We start from the raw sequence: 17,433 nt of genomic DNA, 5'->3' as shown, positions 1-17,433 counted from the left end.
GGTTTATTTTACAGTTTTTTTAAATAATCTTTTCATCCAATGATGGCCTGAGAAAAATCATGATTAAGGGAAGAAATTCACACTTGTTCTTCAACTGTGGTTTTCCAGAAACATTTTAACACATCCTAGCTGACCAAAACTACATTGCTATAATTAAATTAAGCTGACAGTTCAGTGGTCTCTAGGCAGCCAGATGGTATGGAGTTATAAATGCTCTGAGGTGCATTTTAGTACTCTTTCCAAGCTTTTGATTCAATGAAGGTGTAAGCAAAAGCCATCTGTAAAGAAATACATTTGGTCTTACTTTTTTTTTTATTTAAAAACAAAATGAATTGTATCCAAAGATTAATGCTCAAAGTTAACCAAATAACACAGAAGACAAAGGAATGTGGTAATACATAAACCATATCAGGAAATAGTATTTCCCTCCCTACACCACCTTAAAAGGGTAGTTACTTTCTGTATACCCCCATCTGGTGGCAAAATGGGATGAAAATTAAAGGACAAATGGCCAAAATCATATATTTCAAATTGCTGCTGATATATGTATACATATATATACATATATGCACAAACACACACACACACACACACACACACACACACACACACACACACACACACACACACATACTTATACATACACAGCATGCCTCCTTATCCTTTCCCGCAAAAGACAGCCACCTTCTGAGTACCCCTCTAATGTTAGACGTGTAGAAAACTGAAAAACAAACCATACTTGCTTGTCAGCCACACATAAACAAAATGCTTCTTTACCCTCCCACAGAATATAGACAGCTGTATATGCATCAGATTATTTGATTGTTGAGGAACATGAAAAAAATAATTACAGTAATGTTTCCAACTTGTTACTTGTCAGAATACATTAAAGGGTTAAAACTTTCTTAGCTGAAAATAAGTATTAAAAGTAGGAAAACATAAAGTAGTTAATTACTGCATATGTTTGGCATCCATACTGTGTAATAATTGTTCCATGACTAGTACAGCTGCAAGAAGAACAGCAGATAAGGATGAGTCCCTAATTCCTGACTAGTACAGCTGCAAGGACGACCGGAGACAAGGACGACTCCCCAAGTCTTGAATTTTGTCACATATTTCACCTTGAAACAGTGCAAAATCAGCTTATCAGCAGACTGCATGGCATCAAGCAAAGATTGCAAAAGAGTGCTTTCATAGAGAGGATCCAAATGGTACAAAAAAGTACTATAAAAGGACTGTAAAACTAAATGGTATTAGATCTGGTATTTTGCAGGAACATGGTTCCAAGGTAAATGGAGAATTATCATCTGTATCTATATCGAAAAGCAAACCTTATACAGTAAAAGCTGTAAGCTGTAATGTGTAGTACATATTGTCTGTTATATAGATAAGTTGTTTTATTAGTAACTGAGCTTAAGTTGGCTAAAGACAAGTACTGTAAAGAATATGTTTGATAATTTCATCAGTCTGCAGCTTGGTAAAATGTATCATTACTTTTAGACAGTATACTGCTCCTGTAAAAGCTTAGTTGACCCTCTGTGCAACCCTCTGAATATTATGTGGAAAGTTCAAGGAAAAATGACCTCACTGTCCCCAGCCTAATGCAAGAATAGTGACCTCTGAGGTTTGGGAGGAAAGTTAAAGAAATAAAGTGATAAATATAACATGAATCCCAGCAAAGAACAAAGCAAATATGAGCCAGGAAATACAATGGCAATATTTAATGGTAAACTACATAAACAAATACGCACTTTCACTGAGAATATGATAAAGCTGAAGAAATAATGACATAATTCCTAGCTCCTCAGACAAGCTACAGTGACCTTCTGTGTACACCTCTGAGAATGCTGGTTTTAGAATAGGCAGGGCTCAGGGCAGATGCCACTACTAAGCCTAATGTCAAAATCGACTTATACAACCTAGCTGTGAAATTCTGGATGTTTTGTGATGAATTTTATGCCTTACTGTTTTGACAGAGATCTTAAGCTGAGCAAATCACAAAAGGTCATTAAGCTGAGCAAATCACAAAAGGTCATTTAGTTTCATCCATAATGCTCCCACCCCAACAGGCAGCTATAGCCACTTCTGTGTACTGTTCAGACATGTGATTGTGATAGAAGAGGATCGCCATATAGTGCAGTTCACACCTTCAGTTGAAAAGTATTCCAAGTTGCTTCACATGTTTCACATTAGTCCTGCAAAGTCAAAATAACGAGCAAGCAACAATAGACAGCTAATCATGTTCCTCTGCAGACAGCCCTAATAACTATCGCTATTCTGTCTGTGTATATCTCAGATGTCCAGTTCAGTAGTGTATCTTACTTCACACAAATACACACTAGCCCTGAAAACCAGATACTCCTGCAGATTCAGGAAACTCTGTGTAGGCTCCGCGCAGAGCTTGCACAGAGTTTACATCTTACTGCAACAGTGCTCAGTTAGCAGCAGCACATAATGCATATTAATGAGGTGGAGTGCGCCTAAGCTAGGTTTCACAGCTCGCAACGGTATTGCTGACCACAAAATCTTGTAAACGAATATGGATACCAATTCCATGTAAAGGAGAGCATATACGGTCCACAGATTTCCGCAGAATGCCACAGTAATCACCAGGGCTGTATGTATAACCTTCCCAACTCTTAGAGCAAGAAATACGGACAAAAGCATACCTCTCAACGTCTTAGAGTAAGAAATCTGGACAAAGCCAGAAATAATGCAGGGGACAAAGGCCAAAAAAGATAATTTTTAAATATTTGCTTACAAACTTAGAAAGTTAATAGAATAACAGATTTTGCACTGGCATACATTTTCTGAAGTCTGCATCTCAAACATCTGTCATTATTTTCTGACTCCATTAATCAATGATTTGCTGATGATTTGCCAGAAAACCACTATTTTACAAGAAACAGACAAAAATATAAAGCAAAAATCTGAACATTCTTCAAAAATCTGTACAGTTGAGAGGTACAGACAAATGCCATAAATAATGTGGGAACAAAGGATGACAACTAGGGGCCCACTTATTAAATATGGCTATTACAAACTTAGAAAGTTGATAGAATGACAGGTTTTGCATTTGCATGAATTTTCTGAAGGGTATGAAGTCTGAAAATCAAATGTCTGCCACATACCTCTCAACCACTTAGTGCAAAAAGTCTGGACAAAGCCTGACAGAATGGGGGACAAAGGCTCAAAAATAGGGACAGATTTTAAATACTGCACTTATAAACTTTAAAAAAAGTTGCTAGAATAACAGGATTTGTCTTAGCATGCATTTTACTGATGGATAGGAAGTCTGAAACACAAACATATATCATTATTTAGTCACTTCAGTCCTCAGATCATCCCAGTAATTTGCCAGAAAACCATAAATTTTATGAGGAACAGACCAAAAGTATGAGGCAAAAATCTGGACAGTTTTGAGGTACAAATAGCTGTCATTTTGTTAGTGCAACATATCTGCACAGAGGCCAGCCTAATGAGAGGACAAATAACCAGTAATATTGACATATTTGACATAGATGTCACATGGGACTTTGTTCGAATGTAACACGCTCAACCTCTTAGAGTGAGAAATGTAGACAAACCCATAGAAATGGGGGAAAAGGGGCAGAAATAGGGACAGATTGTTAATATTGCACTTCCATACTTATGAAGTTGATACAATATATAGGTTGTACATTAGCATGAACTTACTGAATAGCATGAAGTTTGAAACTCAAATGTCAGTCATCAGTTACTGACTGCACTCTGCAATGGCATACCAACAACTTGCCAGGAAAATATGTTATGAGGAAAGATCACAAATATGAGACAACAACTGGACATTCTTCACAGATCAGGACAGTGGAGAGGTATGCACCCAAACGTCTGTAATGTTGAGTCACAGCAGTCCAGAGATCATCCCAGTGATATGTCAGAAAGCCACATATTTGATAAGGAAAACATCTAGACATCCTGGGAATATCTGAACAGTTGAGATATATGAATGTGAAGTATATGGTCCAAACACAGTACAACACAGTGTACCTACAATGCAGACTCTGCAGAGTATTGTGATATCCCATTCCTGGCATTCTGTACTGAAGCTGTTAATGATCTGTAACAGGACAATGGACTGCCATGTAAAATGATCACCCAGGGGAAGTGTGTGTATTGAATAAGGACGTATGAATTGTAAGAATTAACACAGGGAAAGAGTACAGGTGGAACTCCTACATGTACAGCAGAGGAGGGCATGTCAATGGAATATGGTTATAGCAGCAACACCAGGCACATATCTATATGGTACAGTACAGACTGTACAGTGAAAAAGTGTTGTCTGTGACTGTCACACAAGGTGAAATAACAATGGGGAGGATGTGTGTGTGAGATAAGCATCCTTACATGAATAATGCAGAGAACCTCTATCAGGGATCTGACATAGAATTGAGGTAGGGTGCATTCTGGGAATCTGTGCAAACCAATATACCTAAATATGAGTGCACTCTCAGCAAAGGTCTCCAGCATGGTGCCCATGAACAAATGATCATGGCAAACATTACAAGAACCAAACACAATCATGGGCAATATCTGAATAATACCACCACTAATCCCATGCCTCTGACATAACATATGTAATGTGGAGTGATAACAGATGAGCATTCACACACACACTGGACAACTAGTATGATATATCCACACTCTATTAGGGAAACTAATACCGTACTATCTGCAGGAGGTGTTAGGAGGGACACTGCTATACCTGTATGTGACAGTACGGGCACTGCAGGCTAGTTGTCTTGTGTGCATGGCATATATCTATGGCACAATTCACACTGTCACGAATAACATACATGCCATTAATGTTGTCAAACACCTATATATGCAGTGGGTGCATAAGGTGAACAGGTAGCACACATGCATCTGGTGTAACAACTTGATTGGTGTTCCACACCAGCAGACAGTCATGTATATTCCCCATGAACAGAGATTCCTGGATTTTGTAAACACAAACTCCCTGGACCAGATAGTCAGTACACCAACCAGGGGTGCAACCATACTAGATCTGGTCCTCACTAATATGGGAGAGTGCTGCACACTCCCTACTGTAATGCCTTCCCTGGTAAGGTCAGACCACAAAATGTTCTCCTTTGAAGTAAAAATAAAACCTGGACCCGCAGCTAAACCAGGGATATTCAGGAACTATTCTAAGGCTAACCTCCTGCTATTAAGTGAGAACCTGACAAAATATCAAGCCCCTATAAACCCTGAGAACACTTCTGCTTATGCAGAACTGTTCACAGAAACCCTGTACAAGCATGTTAATAGTTGTATAGAGGCAGCTGTACCCACCAGGAAGAAGTACAGAACTAACTCGAAAAACAAGCCACCCTGGTGGAATCACAAACAAGAGGAAGACAATCATGGCAAAAATTAGGAGGTGCAGCACCCAGCAGGATAAAAGCACTCTCATCAAACTAAACAAACAACTCCGAGGACAAATAAAGTCTAGCAAGGCCAAATTTGAGGTAAGTTTGGCCTCCCAGGCCAAGAACAACCACAAAGCATTATTTAGTTATATTCACAACATCAAAGGCAATACACAATTGTGTGCAGAGCTCATTGTAAATGGAGCCACCTGTACTTAGCCAGAAGATATAGCAAATCTCCTGGCTGATAAATTCACCTCCAACTTTACTCCCCTCTCCCCCTCAACCTTCCCTCAGGAAATATCATCAAATATAACTCCCCCTGCTATCACTAGGGAACAGGTCCATGATGCTCTCTCTAAGACCAAGAACACTGCATCAATGAGCCCAGACAATATCCCAGGATGCCTTCTAAATAGCATGAAACATGACCTATCAGGGCCTCTGGAATTACTATTTAACTGTAGCCTTCAAACAGGCTTTGTGCCTCATGAATGGAGAAAGGCAACAGTTATCCCTCTGCACAAAGGTGGGTCATCTACAGACCCTGGAAACTACAGACCCATAAGTTTCACTAGTCTTATATGTAAAGCCACGGAAAGAATTATCATGGAGATGATCAAAAAAGATATAGTAAACCTCCAGACACTGGACCCAACCCAGTTTGGTTTCGTGAAGGGCAGTTCATGCCTGCTCAACCTGTTGGACTTCTTTGAGAAGGTCACCAAAGCAATGGATGAGGGCAAAATCATTCACACTGCTTACCTTGACCTGGCCAAGGCATTTGACACAATATCCCACTCGGGCATTGTTGACAAACTCAAGAGGTTTGATACAAACCCATATGTCACCCAGTGGATAACCAACTGGCTCACAGACAGGATCCAGGAAGTTAGAAATGGGGAGTCCTCCTCTACAAAGAAGCTAGTCACAAGTGGAGTCCCTCAGGGATCAGTCCTTGGACCGCTCATTTTTGGCATTTACTTCATAGAAGTCAAGGCCAATGTCAGTGGTCTCTAGCTGATTAAATTTGTAGATGATTGCAAATTAAGAGCTCTCATTGAATCTCACACTGACACAAATGTTCTCCAGGAGGGGCTGACACAGACAAACAACTGGTGTCAGTCATGGCCTAAAGCTAAATGCCAAGAAATGCATAATAGTATCCTTTGGGAAGTCATCCATCCCTGGTAACTATCATATTGACAACACACCCCTCAGAGGTGACCCAGTAGTCAGGGACTTAGGGACACACATAGATAGTAATCTAGCCTTTGACCATCACATGTCTACAGTGGTGAGGAAATCGTTCTATGTTGCGCAGCTTATAAGCAAAGGTATGGCATCTAAGTCCAAGGAAGTCATTGTTCCACTGTATTCAGCATTTATCAGACCTATCATTGAGTACAACCCCCCCCCCCCCTTGGTATGTACCTAACCAGGCATATCCAACAACTGGAACATCCACAGAGGTTCCTCACTAAAAGAATACAGGGCATAAGTAATATGTCCTATGCAGACCGCCTCAAAGACATATTCCTGTATTCTGTCTCCTATAGGCTTTTTAGGGGGGATCTATGCCTGGCATACAGGGCTTTGACAAACATCACTCTGATGGACCTCCTGCATATCAAAAAAACAAACAGTACCAGAATTACCCATTCTAAAGACTTAAACCTTGCCTGTGATATAAATAGGACCTGCTGGAGTGATAGGTATGTATCACAGAGACTACCCCGTCTATGGAGCAGGCTACCCATCCATGTGAATAAGAGTTCCTCCCTAATCCAATTCAAGTGCAACTTGGACAATTGGATGGGAAATGAGAAATTCATCCCTGGTTTGGTACCTATGTTTCCGATGCAAACAGGTAACCTGTAAATGGTTCATCTTCCAGGCCCATGCTTACACTTATCAAGGGTATCAGAACTCGTCAGAGATTTGGGATGCATGGCTAGGCTTAAAAAGGCCCTTGTGGTCATTAGCCTAGTAAACACCTATGAACCTAAGAAAGAATACCTAGGTATGGCCAATAAGCTGTGTGACAACACACTATGACAAAGATTGTACGCATCAGTTACACATGTGTAGGGAGGTACATGGAGAAGGGTGCATTGTACTCAGTTATTGGTGTGATGAAGGCTGGGAACCATGATGTTAGTATGCCTTCTGATGTGCATGTCCTTCCCATACTCAGTACTTGTCAAGTCAAGGGAGTAGTCAGAACTGTGACCATATGCTGGTAGACGTACCACTTGCTCTCTACCCCAGGACACAGGTCACATACCTATTGGTCTGATTATAGGGTGTGATGTCCACATTATACTTGGGTGTTGTGTCTGTTTCCTGATGCAACACATCTCTCCATGTGTCTCATCAATGCAGGTGTTGTCATGGCTATGGCAGCAGTCTCTGGTATGTAATTATACTGCATGTATTATATTAATATCACAGTTGGAGTCAATGATCACTCACAAGCTGTAGTCCTTCAGGCATCTGTGATGTCCATCACTTAACTAAGGGGCAGGCAAGGGCCTAGCAGACACCCCTGATGTACTGCCCTGATCACTGGACCTGAGATATATGTCACATCAGACATTTCAACCAAATGAGATGCTACATATGTCATACACCATTTGGTGCTATAGGTGTTTATGGCCACATGTGACAGTGTTAATTGAATACCACAGTGTGACTTTTTGTCAAATGCCTTGACCTGTTCAAGTTCCACAAGCCGATACTTTTGTCATTATGCATGCCCTTGATGACCTCTTTGAGGACATCTATCAGATGTAAGGGACCTGATATAGCAGTAACAACTCGCACAGGTCTATTGCATACACCTGGAATATTACTAGTATACATGTAGAAGAGGTCGTGATGACATGTTGGTCTGCCTAACAGTTGAAGAGAGTCAGGATGAATGCATCAGGTGCCATCCCCCCAACACGGGTGGATGCATGTTAATGTACACCCTTGTATAGGAACATAGGCCATATGGAGGGTGTGTTGAAATGTGGATTCCACCATATCAGAAAGGTGCATTTGCTGGGTTACGCCATAGGTGATCTGTGATGTTGCCACATTGATTCCATGTGATAGGCCTGGAGGAAGGTAAGACAGTTCATACTGCCTATTGTGATTTGACCTAGGGTTTTGTACTAGACTGAGATGTACTAGATAGATGGCCAAATTACTCACGGATAGAACATACACTCTCAAAGTTGGGACTGCATTCCCCCAGTAACCACTTACCAGTGAAATACCCCAAGGATCTGTGCTGGGCCATCAACTGTGTGGAAACTACTTTCCTGAAGAGCAGGCAATGGTAGGTGGCCTGTGGTTTACCATGTTTGCAGATGACTGTTAATTGGACACACTCATATAGATTCCACCAATGATGGTAACATATTAGAGAAGGGGCTGACAGAGACAAATGATTGGTGCCAAACTCATAGACTGAACCCTACAGCAAAAAATGCCTTATCGTCACCCTTTGGCAATGAAGTGCCCCTGCTAATTATGATATACATAACACCCCTCTCTTCTCAAATACAGTGTTGTGAGACTTGTGAATGCATGTTCATAGCAATCTACACTTTCATCTCTATGTGTCCATAGTGGTGCGACACACAGTCTGCATTGCACACATTACACATACAGACATCACATCCAAGACCAGGAAGGTCATAGCTGTGTTGTACTCCACCCTTATCAGACCACTAATTGAGTACAAGGCTCCCTTCTGCATGTACCTCACCAGACAACTGTGGTAACTGGTGAAAAAATAGAGTTTTGTGATGGGAGAATGCAGGTCCTGCAAACATCACATACATGAAAAGGCTACAAGACCTGTCACTGTACTCAGTTTCCTGCAAGCTGCTGAGAGGTGACCTATGCTTGACCTACAGAGAAGTCTCATACCCTGCCCTGCTAGATATGCTGGGCATCTGCAAATCAAATGGGACAGGAATAACTTGGGCCAGGTTTCTCAAACTAGCCTGTGACATAAACTGAACATGCAGATATATCCTCCAGCGATGCACACTCCTATGTTATAGGTTCCCACTGCATGTGAAGCAGTGGTCCTCAATGACCCTGTTCAAGCACAACCTTCACTGCTGGTTGGGTGATTGTAAAGTCACCTCTGGGCTGGCACCTATGGCCCTTAGAGACAGGACCAGTTGTTGCTGCTCACAAAATACTCTGCTAACAGCGACCATCTAAATATGCTTAATAAGTTTAGTTGTGTTTTTACAAAGCTAGGCTTCTATTGCCTTATGTATACTGACAACCATGTACTCGTAAAACTTAGAAATATAATATTTGACAGATGCAACTATACAATGACTAATGGTCTCTCTCTCTCTCTCTCTCTCTCTCTCTCCCAGGTAACAACAAACTAGACATTAAACAGGTTGCCAACACACACAGTTCACTTCCTCAACGATCAAGTGCACAACACATAACCCCACATATGCAGAGTTAGTCATTAGAAGCTTACCAAAGGAGCAGAGACCTTACAAATGCAAACCTTTTGCACACATTACAGACCGAATGGAACCCACTACACATAAAAGCAAACGCATCAGTGTGTCACCCTTTAAGCCCTTAAGGCACAACACCTGAAAACTAATGTCTTGGTCATAGTTAAATCCATAGTGAGGCACACAGATGTTCCCCTCACCAGTCTGTACAAGGAGAAAGTCACAGTCAGCTGCCTGTCAGGTGTCAGGATCCACAAAGTCATGCACGCACTGAAGTCTGTCAACAACAACCACAGTTACACCTCTGTCATACTCCATGTTGGAGTAAATAACTTGAGACATACCTCACTGGACTATATGAAGAGAGATATGACTGACCTCTCATATTATGTGTCCCAGACACATAGCCCTAAGCAGCATTCTGCCTTCAACCAGGATGATGCCTCAATACAAACAAAAGAATTATTGACTTCAACAATTGGCTTATAGCTACTGGTGTAACTCCAGAAGGCTCCACTATATGTGAGGCTGGGATGATATTGTCAACAGACCATGCTGCTTTGCCAGGGTGGTCTTCATCTGTCACCTCTTGCCTTTTGGTTACTGGCCAAGGTACTTGCCTCCCCATAATGACTGTTTTATGCAATGTCATAAGAACAAAGTTCCAGAAATAAAAAATATCTTCAAAAGACAAACTCAAGGTTATGCTGCTTAATGCTAGGAGTGTAAATGAGAAACTACACTCAATGGAGGAAGTTCTTACTTGGGAAGATGTCAATGTTTATGCAGTCACAGAGACATGGTTTAGGGCCATAGGAGGTATTCTAGCCATGAAAGGCTACAATGCCTTCCACGTGTTCAGGCTGCAAAGTGAATGTGAAAGAACCAAAGAGGAGGTGCATCCATCTTCATAAAAGACAAGTACACCTCAAGACTGGTTAAGCAGTGTGACGCTTTAGAGTTACTCCAAGTCCAACTAACTGTAGGAGAACTCCCCTCCACATTATTGTTAGCTCCAGGTCCATCAGCATGAACCATGAAAATCACAAAGTGCCTTCCTGGGCCTACTTGAGTCACTCATAATACAGCCAAACACCCTAAGCATGGGTAACTTTAACTATCCTTCCATCGACTGGGATACATATATGAGCTCAAACACGTTTGCCCTAAGGTTCCTGCACTTTGTAAACACAAATGCTCTGGAACAGTTAGTCTGCACCCCCACAAGGGGCTCAAATGTCTTTGACCTAGTACTCGCTGCCATAGGAGATCGCTGCACCACCCCATGTGTGAGACCCTCCCTGATAAGGTCTGACCATAAATCAGTCACATTCAGTATAACAATTGTACCTGACCCCCCTCAGGATCCAAAGGGTGGAAAAATCTCAGCAAAGCAAACTATAGCCTCCTAAGTGATGGCATATATAGTTTCAAACCTAATGCCACCACTGACAGTAAATACTCCTATATGGAGGTGTACACAAATGCCCTGTATAAACACCTTTACAAGTGTATCGACCTAGCTGTACCAGAACAGATCAAAAATTGCTTATGAAAAACAAGCCACCCCAGTGGACATCTAGCATAAATAGATTGTACAACAACCTCCATAGCTTGAACAAGCAAATTAGACATCTTGTAAAGTCTTCTAAAGCTAATTATGAAACTAAATTAGCATCCATAGCTAAAGATAATCACAAGGCATTCTTAGCTATGCCTGTAATGTATAAGGGAAGGTCCAGCTTTGCAACAAATTCAGAGTTGAGGGTACCACTCATACTAAACCTGAGGACATACCCAACCTGTTAGCAGACAGGTTTGGCAACAATTCCACACTCCTGTCTCCACCAATCATACCCCACAGCATACCTGTCAACAGTTCTCTACCTATTATCTCCAAATAACAGGTCATAACCACACTCATCAATGCCAAAAATACAGCCTCTATGGGACCAAATAATGTCCCAGGCTCCTTACTAAACAATCTAAAGCAAGAGTTAGCAGAACCACTGGGTACTTCCTTCAACCATAGTCTAAATACTGGCTTTTTTCTGGCAGCGAGGAACACAGCAGTCATAATACCCTTGCACAGAGGGGGTCCCTCAACCAACCCAGGGAACTATACACCCATAAGCCTGACCAGCATTGTCTGTAAAACCATGGAAAGAGTCATCTTGGACCTTATCAACAAGGACATTGGTAATCTTCAAACTCTTCAACCAACACAGTTTGGCTTTGTCAGCGGCAGATCATGCCTGTTAAACCTAGTGGAATTCTTCAAGAGTGTCATCAAAGACCTGGATGAAGGCAAATCAGTACATACTGCCTATCTTGACTTGGCCAGGGGTTTTGACATAATCCTCAATGAAGCATCATTGCAGAACTCACCCACCTGGGGATTAACCCATATGTCATTAGATGGGTAGCCAACTGGCTCACCAACAGAACACATACAGTCATAAGTGGGGATTCCACCACTACCAGCAGACCTGTTACCAGTGGTGTCCCACCAGGGTCTGTGCTGGGCCCCCTACCATTTGGAATATATTTCTCAGAAAATCAGGTGAAAAAAAGATGTCCTGTGGCTCAACAAGTTCACTGATGACTGCAAACTGGGCACAATCTTTGGATCCCCAAATGATGTCAACATACTACAAAAGTGTGCTTACATACATAAATGATTGTTGCCAAAGCCACAGACTTAACGTTAACAGAACATAATGCACAATTATCCCTTTTAGCAAAGAAGAGGGTCCCTGCAAATCACAATATTAATAATACCCCCCCCCATGTTCTAACCCAATGGTGAGAGATTTGGGAATGTAGGCTGATAGCAACCTCACCTTTGATCATCATTTGTCCACAGTGGTAAGGAAGGCCCTTTACATTGCACACTTCATAAGTGAGGGCATATACTTGTTCCGCATCAGACCAATAATAGAGTACAATGCTCCCTTTTGCATGTACCTCACCAGACACCTGCAGCAGCTGGAGAGATCTCAGAGCTTTCTCATTAAGAAAATCCATGGATTTCTAACACAATAACTCCAATGGACAAACTGAAGTTCCTGTCACTGTACTTTGTATTGTATAGACTGCTGAAAAGTGACCTGTGGCTGGCCTACAGAACAGTCTTGAACCCTGCCTTAATGGAAATGCTGTACCTCCACAAATCACATGGGACAAGACTTCACTCTAGGGATGTTAACCTAGCTTGTGACATCAACAGGACATGCTGGAGAGACAGATATGTCTCCCAGAGAGTGCCACTCCTATGGAACAAACTCCCAATTCATGTGAAGCTGAGCTCCCCAATGACCCTATTTAAGTGTAAGTGGGACATTTGGATGGGAAATTGTCAATTAACCCAAGGGGCTTCACCTATGTCACTCTTAGACAGGGTCAAGAGGTGCTGATCATTGATTCACAACTATGGACTACATATCTTGATCTATAAGGAACAATGGTACAACTTGGGTAGGCCTGACAAGGCTCTAGGGCCATTAGACTAATAACCTCCTACAAACCTAAGAACCTAGGGCCATTATGGTAGTAGCCTCATATGAGATTATGAAGCTATGAACCTATGCAGGTCTGCCAATTTCCTGTCTCACACATGAGCTGCTGATGTCATGTATAAAAAGGTCAGCTGCAGTCTTGCAAAAGTCAGACTTGTGCTATGGCACTTGCATTACGTACTGTGTTCTGTAGTTTGTGTATAGGTAGGGGTTCTATTCTCACTCCATTCAAGTGTGTGTGTATGTGCGCTCTACTTTGACATTATGGAGAGCCTTTTACCACAACATGTGGGACATTGTTATTACCATATTCTCAACAGGCACTGCTGATGTCATCAGCTATATCAGATGTTTGGATATGCAGTCATCCCACCAGGGCAAGGTCATATACTGGCCTGGAGGTCAGGCAGACATCATTTCATTTCAGATGACAATGACATGGCTTTTAATCTATCCACATACATCATGTCATGGTTGTAGACCCTGTGTTATCCTCCTAAGAAAGCCCTGTGGTCTCTCCAGCTGCTCTGTGTGTCTGTAGAGGTACATGCAAGAGGCAGCATTATACTGTATTACTGTTCTGATGAGGTTTGACTACAGTGTTGTCATACAATCCTAAGATCTGAATATGATGGAGTGACTTATGATGTGCACCATACATTTGTCCTGGAAGATCATTAAAGAGAGAAGTTAGAAAATAATGATACACGTTGCAGTTTCTGACCTCGACACCTTTACAAGAGCATTCACTATAAATTGTGAAATGTTGATGCTGTCAACGGTGTAACTTTCCAAGGCCAATATAAGTCAAAGGTACAATGATTCAACAATACAAATGCAGCTATACTAAGCATTAAGTTAGTTATGCTCCCTCAGCATCAGAGGCAGCTTTTGTATCCCTGAGTCCAAAATATAGAAAACAGGGATATGGCATAGTTATCATCACATGCACAAAGTGTTGTGTGTGTGTGTGTGTGTGGGGGGGGGGCATGAAACCTAGGCCGACACAGAAGGTCAGTGACTGTGTGTGAATAGGAAGGAGAGGAAGGCAGACACTGGGATAAAACAACAAATGGTCAGTGAGGCAAATTGAGTAACTGTTGTATGTGCGTGTGTGTCTGTAGGGGTTCTCCAGGTGAAATTGGTGAGTGAGTGTCTGCATGAACACAGCCCAGATCTGTGCTAACTGTACGTCTTGGTCTGTCAGACAGGTGTGAGCCATGCATGGTAGAGGTGGCAGTTCATCATTGTTGCTGACCACAAGAACTGGCTCTGCCAGCAGTTGCACTAGCACATCCACGCCCACTTTCAGATGCAGTGCTTTTACCTAAATGTGATTGATATCTGTTGGATGAGCTCCCTTCATAGGGATGCCCAGGACCACGACCCCATTGCCTTCCATATCTGGGTGTGGACAGAAGACTCACTGATGGAACAGTGGCACTACTGCCACTATAGAAGCATGATTAATCAAGGCCATGTTGGCTGACAGCAGACGATGTGGCTGACCTACACCCATGAGGATGCCATTCCCCTCCCAGCAGATGTTCCTTCACAGACACTAGTCGTTCCCTGATAGATACCCCTCGGTCCATCACAGACCCCCCCCCCCTCATTCCAATGTGCCATTCATCCGATCCAGTGAATAGGCAACATGATGGAGGCAGTCATGCAAGTCAGACTGTGCCACATCCACAGCCTTGAGCATTTGTCTGGAGCACCTATGGGAATGTGTCTGTGCCTCCATGATGACCCTAAATCTACATTGAGTGGCACAGGAAGTGACACCTGCACCAGGTGGAGGAGGGACAGCAGTCCCCCTCTGAGCACCCCTATCAATCCTCCTGTGTGGCACTTTGCCCACATTTTGGCTACAGGCAGACTCAACAGGCACTGAAGCCACAGCAGCCACACTTCCTTTATCAATGACCTCACCTTCCACCTGTCTGATATCTGTGGGCTCAGTGGACTGGGTACGTGTAGGCCTACTGGCTGTGTCCAATGGAAATGCATAGGATGGCTGTATGTCAACTTCTGTGTCAGATTCACCCTCTGCACCTCCGACTGTCCCTCTCTTTGGCCACCATCATCATCATCAGTATCAACAGAGTCTACAAATACACTGACAACAGGTGGTACAGGGCACACACTCCCACTGTCATGATCAACTGTGATAAAAAGGGAGAAACCCAGGAACACATTAATACTTGCACTACTATAGTGCAATATATGCTAACAAACTAATAGTGCTGCCACTATTACAGGCCGTACAGCAATACACACAACAGGCCTGAGATCAACATCACAAACTACAACATTTCTTTAAATTGCTCAGTAGTACTGACACAAAATGATTTGGCTTACCAACCACAGAAGACATACTGTGCTGTACTCCAGACAATCCTGGAAGAAGTTAAGCAAGAGGTAAGGGCAACATCAGCACTATTAACAGTAACACAAGGGGTACAATAGTTGCCCCGTATGTATGCATTAATGGTACTTTGAGCAAGAACATGGCTGACAACTCCAAACTAAGCGTATAACTGTAGCAATCTTCAATCCTCCCTCACAAAAAAGGACATGTGATACAGAATTAACTTATTCATTTTGTTTTAATATACAACAATATACAATTATTGAGATATCAAAGTTTATCTGGAAGTTCCTCCTGGGACATTCTTGCTGTCTCGGAAGATGTTGTGCCCATATCCAGGACATGCTGTACTGCACTCTCTTGGGAGCTGTCTGGATCTCTCAGATTGGACAGGAACTCTTCGTTGGTGGTTAGGGGTAATTCCCTTGCAAGCCCTCCCCCAGTAACCATTTGGTCATGGCCCACTGCAGCTGCTCACCTCCTTGCAGATGTTATTATGGCAGTGGCCCTGTGGCATACCTGTTCATATGTTCTGCCATGGCCACCACTGGCATTGAGATCATGAACAATCTTCTGCCATATTCACATCCTATAGGCCATATCTCTCTGTCCCCTTTCCAGGAGAAATGCACAATGTTGCCGAAACCCATCGACTATGACTTGGTTTTTCAGCATCAGTGAAGGGGGTCTACGTAGATTGACATGCCTGAGTAAAATGCTTGTAGGTATCCTAAAAGATAACAGAAGTATAATGCACATAAGTATCACATAACTGCAAAATAACTGTTCCCAGATAAACAGAAAATGTAGCCAGTCAGTATTACCCACTGGCGAAACATAAAAGTCTACAGATGTGAAATACTAACAACAGGCAGGATGCAAAACAAGGAGAGTAACAAGAGCAACATATCCTTGTTTGTGCCATAACAGTAAGTCACCTTTGCCCCCGCCAAAAAAAAAAAAAGTCCATGGTTGTTTGTGCCATAACAGTAACTCATCCCTGCTCCCCTCCCCACAAAAGAACAGGCAATTGACTCGTTTTGCTAACAAAATCTCTTTCAAGCGCTAAATGTGCTATCAAAGTACCTGTCCCTGACACATTTATACTTACTTATCACACAGCATTCCATTTTCCTTTATTGGCAGTCATGTGTACCTGTGGAATGGCTTGGCAAACAGGCCCATACTATGAGTACTCTTCTAACTAACACATATAGATAAAAGTGCAAAAGCCTTTGCTTCACATTATTCTTAAATACATTCCAGTATATGCAGTATGTAGGTGACAAAACGGGAGCATACCTGCTAAAGTTCAGTACTTCTCTGTACAAAGATATCTTGAAGAAAAAGCATTTTTGCAGTCTTCCAAACATATACAACTCTCCTCAATATCAGTATGGCTAGCTACATGCTTGCCTTTTTATAATGGTGTAGATTATTAATGGCTTGCATCTGTCTTTGTGTTTCATAGATGCAAATCACAGCATAAGCAGCTGAATTGCATGCTAGTCAACCAATCCAACATGGTGGAGCTATTCAACAAGCTATACAGACAGCATCCGTGCAGACTTCATGCTGGTTTTTCCTGCAGAACACAGACAGAATGTTAGGGGCTGCTGCAGCTTTAATCCATTTGTATGTGC

Source organism: Protopterus annectens, chromosome 2.part1, assembly GCF_019279795.1.
Source record: "Protopterus annectens isolate FY-2018-M chromosome 2.part1, PAN1.0, whole genome shotgun sequence".
NCBI classification, from domain to species: domain Eukaryota; kingdom Metazoa; phylum Chordata; order Ceratodontiformes; family Protopteridae; genus Protopterus; species Protopterus annectens.
This window is presented reverse-complemented; position numbering follows the sequence as displayed.